Below are 3677 nucleotides of genomic sequence, written 5' to 3'. Positions count from 1 at the left end.
CATCAGCAGGAACGGATTAACGAACAGGCTGGCATAGGCTGTAGCCTAGGGGCCCCAGATTGGCCCGGGGTATTTTTTTAAACAGACCTGTGGGGCCCCCATTGGTCCATTAAAACGTTGAATAAGGTGTGAGCCAATTATTTTGGCGGATGCATTGGGTGATCTCCGGTGTGAGTTTAAGGTAGCCAGCCTCACAATGTGTGATAGAAAATGTGATAGTGGGGCGCAAAAACGAAAAGCACAGCATTTAAAAGAGCAGTGTGTGCAAGATCTGCTTAAAAAGATCCCCAGATTGGCTGATTATTTCAAGTTTGCTGAGCCGGCCCCTAATCCTGAGTTTATGGCTAACGGTGCAGCCAGTGCTACAACAACCGCGGTTGAAAAGTCAGCTGCAGCTCCAGTAGCTCCGGCCTGGGCGCGGTCTGCAGCCACGCCGCTCATGAGGACGAGCAGCTCCCGCGACGGAGACACAGCCGTCCGAAACGCCGCCACCGTCCGCCGCCATGTCCGAGCCGCCGCCGTGCTGGTGCACCTGCTGCCGTGGAGTCAGCTGAGGCCGCAACAGCGGCTCCCGCTTCCTATAGCTCGGACCCCGAATGCTGGCGGGAAATAGGTGAACAGAGGCGGCCATGCTGGGCTAAACTGGGCCCGAAATCGTGTCAAAACCAAGACGCGGATGTTGCCAACATCGGAAAGACAACTTAAGCGCCAAAAGGGGTATTTCTCTAAAACCCTCTTCAAAAGAAAACTCGGAAACGGCGAGTGTGCGTCAAGAGAACGGCGGCCGTATTCCCCTTCGAAAGGTGCAGTGTTTTGTTTCGCATGTGAATTATTTGGGGGCGGTGATGATCAGTCCGGACTGACCGCGGGCGACTGGGTAAACACGCCTAGCTGAACACGGAGTGTCGGAGAGCCGTGGAAAGGCTGTGGTCGCATACGTTGTGCACTGTGGTGATAATGGTCTTATGTATTCAGAACTAAAAAGACAGTTTGACAATGAATATGAGTATTGGACTAACGTCCTGAAAAGGTTGGTTGCGGGGGTGACGTTTGTAGCAGAGCGAGGGCTGCCTTTTAGGGGCGCAGCGACACCTTCGGGCGCCCCCGACAAGGGAACTTCACGGGTGTCCTCGAAGTTAGCAGCGAGTTTGATCCCTTCTTGAAAGCCCATATAGAAAAACATCTAGTGGACTTGACGAGTGGGGAGTGTCCTGCTGCTCTTGAAATAATGCGCTCTAACAGGGAGCTCACTGGTCTCTGCTGCGCTGATCTTGTGTTTGGTCGGTTTCAAAGCAAGCGTGCGCATGGTTTCTGTTGTCAGCTCGCAGATGGGCCGTGAATCTGATTGATTGGTTGCATTGCTGTACTTGCATTAGAGGCTGTTGTAGTGTGTGTGTGTATTTGGGTTCCCAGTGTACGTGCGTGTTCCCTGCGAGTGCCGCGTTACATTCTGTTTGAACCGGCGGTAGCAGCTCTTACCCGAACGCGTCTCTGAATTATTACAGTATTTTTTCTCGCTTTTTTCTGGTAATGCGATGGGGGGGCTCTGATCACCTTAATCCGCCACTATGTATTAGATATGGAGGACAGCTTTAGCAAATACATTCCGCAGTACAGTGAAGTGCATTGTACAGGGACAACACCTGACTGCAGCAGCTGGGATAGAGGCCGATGTACACTGCCCTACCAAAATATCAGAGAATGCTTAACCAGTCTGCTCAACATAGTGGGTCCGACCCATCATGTGGTGCCCTTGATTTTTGTGGACTGTGAAGTAGTAGCAGACCAGACCTTCAGCTGACGTAATCGACCTCACAAAGACAAGATGACAGATGGGATGATGCACGTGGATCTCGGGGGCATCACTGAAAGCAACAGAAGACCTGGCTAATGTCAGTTCGGACAGCCTCCAGCACTGGCAGGAGATGGCTGGGGGGCTGAGAAGACCACCGGACAATCGCACGTCTCTGCAGATAGTTCTGAAGAACACCTTTGCACGTCCCGAGGGGAGACTGGGGACGTGTTGCTGAGCTGGCGCGGCGAGAGAGCTGGTGCACACGCGACCCGCGACCCGAGTCCTTCCGCGGCGCGGATGGAGGCCTAGCGTGTGACCGAGCAGAGCGGAGTGGACGAGGGCAGAGTGTGGCCTGAGTGGAGATTAAATACGTGCCCGGTGGGTAATAAAAGTTCTTGGCGCCAGGGCCGGCTTGCAGTGTCACGTTATCGCATCTGTCAGCAGGAAATGGGCTTGGATTAAGAGGATAGGGGGAATGTCTTGTTCATTTCCCTGTCAGAGCCCCTCAGCTGTCACAGGACTGGCCTTGGCCAAGCCCTTGGAGGAGGAGGAGGAGAGAGCTGGAGTGCGGGGTCAATAAATCAATGTGTGTGTAGCAGACCACCATCTTCACACAGATCTTGTTCTGTTGTTCCCCCTGTAGGCACTCAAGGGCATTACACCTCTGTGGCAGGGCCCCTTCAGAGCGGCGTGTGCAGACAGGCACCGCATCACTGCCGCCAGACGGGCTAGCAGAGCACCCTCTTAGCCTCAATCAGCAGGAAATGTGGGGTAATAATACGCGTGTGAGAAGAAGAGCCTTCAGGAAGTGCCACAGCTTAGAGAGCAGGTCCTGCTCTTCTAAAATGCCTGAGCCTTTATGTTGACCGCTTGTGCAAAGTTAATTTTCTCTAACACGGTCCCTTTTTTCACACTCACAGTTAGGTCTGTCAGTTGTTTTTTATAGTTTTACTCTTTTTATCTGGCAATGTGAGTGAATCTCCTGTTTGAATAATGCAAGTGAGCATTTGTTCATTGTGCTGTTTTTTTTCCCGCTGGTGAAAAAAGTGAACATGGGTATGTTTAGGAGGCAGCTGTAGAGGCGGAGGTGTTGTAGGAGGGGACAGAAAGGAATGTTACCCAGGTTTTCATCTGACTGATGGAACAACCAACTGTTTAACTGCAGGGCGCGGAATTGAGGAGGAGATCTGTGGCTGTGAGACCTTAGATGGTCATTAATAGTTGATCCAAACTCTTCAAAAGCAGCCTGATGAGGCCCCTGGATCAATAAACCACTTACAACCAACAAGGAAGACTGAGCTGTCTGTTCTCAGACTTCAGGCAGAAAGTCAGAAGGACATGCAACAGTGATGTGAAATGCTTCTTTAAGAAGTAATCTTTTCTGGAATCTATGTGACCCTCCCACCCCTCAGCAGAGTTTCTTGCTGGAGAAGCAGACGGTGAGATAGTCTTTGCTGAGGTCGTGTCACATCCACACCAGTCAGAGTCCCCTGTGCTCAGCTCAGCGGAGTCGCAGACCCCCCAGCTCAACGGTCTGCTGATGGAAGCCTTGTGTTGCGCATACAGAGGCCTGATCACACTGGGGCTGCAATTCTAATCAGCTCTTTTCACAGAGATTAGCTTTCCTATTCAAATGAGTCCCCCCAGGAGCTCCCCCTCCCTCCCTGACACACACGGCCACATCCCCCAGCTCTCATTCCAAGCGCTGTCACAGGGAGAGACGTCACCTCCTACAGAGCTCAGCTCCTCTGGGCTTCCTCTCTGCAGGCACCAAACCCTGATCTTTGTCCACACTGGTAAAATATCAAATTGGGTCAAATAGTGAACTTCTGGACACTGACAGCAGCTCTCCCTTCTCAACACCTCTTTAGATTTTATCTCA

General features: G+C 52.0%; 1 long non-coding RNA gene across 1 annotated transcript; it reads left to right on the top strand.

Moving 5' to 3' along the window:
* The first annotated feature begins 810 nt into the window (after positions 1-810).
* Positions 811-2712, top strand: LOC148643716 (uncharacterized). Its single transcript, XR_015929084.1, has 2 exons — positions 811-2173; positions 2439-2712. It is a non-coding gene; the product is annotated as an uncharacterized LOC148643716 (long non-coding RNA).
* Positions 2713-3677: the final 965 nt, after the last annotated feature.

The sequence above is a fragment of the Lepisosteus platostomus genome, chromosome 22 (genome assembly GCF_059453375.1).
Source record: "Lepisosteus platostomus isolate fLepPlt1 chromosome 22, fLepPlt1.hap1, whole genome shotgun sequence".
NCBI classification, from domain to species: domain Eukaryota; kingdom Metazoa; phylum Chordata; class Actinopteri; order Semionotiformes; family Lepisosteidae; genus Lepisosteus; species Lepisosteus platostomus.
Note: the sequence above shows the minus strand (reverse complement) of the source record. Positions and strands in the feature narration are given on the sequence as shown.